The sequence below is a fragment of the Cystoisospora suis genome, assembly GCF_002600585.1.
Source record: "Cystoisospora suis strain Wien I chromosome Unknown contig_7444, whole genome shotgun sequence".
Classification (NCBI taxonomy): domain Eukaryota; phylum Apicomplexa; class Conoidasida; order Eucoccidiorida; family Sarcocystidae; genus Cystoisospora; species Cystoisospora suis.
The window spans coordinates 936-1,757 of record NW_027160229.1 but is presented as its reverse complement, the minus strand read 5'-3'; positions in this window follow the sequence as shown (position 1 = coordinate 1,757).

Sequence of the window (822 nt, the reverse complement as noted above, 5' to 3'; positions counted from 1 at the left end):
CCTGAGTTTCCCGATGGCGTGTTGAACCTTTGGGGCTGTACTCGTGCTCCCGCACATGATCAGCTCTCGGGTATGTGCGTCGCCCCTTGGCGCTTCTGGACTACTCGTTGTCCGGGAAATTTTGGTTGCCCCTGCGTACCGTTAGTTCGATGGGTGCTGGTGCAGTCCGGCACAGTGGGACTACTCGGCTTCTCATTTCGGAAGAAGTGACTGAGTGTCCCCGTTAACACTGTAGTTGTGAGTAGCCGATGAGGGGGGAAGAAAGAAAGGGAACAACGGGCATATGTGTAGTTGAGATAAATTCTTGGGCGTGAGTTGCGAGGACTCCTATGGTGTGAGTGCTTAAGAGAGAGACCGCGACTGTGCTGTGCTGGCGGGGAAAGCTTGTTTAGCCCCCTCGTGTCGAACAGGAAAGAAGCCCTCGACCGTGTTAACAGAAACTTGGCGTCAGACGTGGGAATGCCTGTCCACTTCTCGTTCGTTTCTCCCCTTCTCTTTTTTCCGGCGTACCGGAGTTCAGTTCCACAGTTATTCTCCGCAGGACAGAGGGCAAAGGGGAACAGGATGCGGCCAGCCCGGCCAAGTCCCATGGGTCCGTTGCCGGCGGGACAGCTACTCAGTGTCGCGGATGCTGTATCATATCATCGCCCCAGGTACAGGCGGGTGAGTCGGTCATGGACGCACCCAGAAGCACCCGGAACAGGGAAAGGGGACGGCAAGGCGCTGTCGCGAACCTGGCAAAGAAGGGACTCCCAGGAGAAACGAAATGGAGCACTCAACAGGCGGCTCGAAGGGAAGTTGGGTGTAATGATTCTTGGCGTC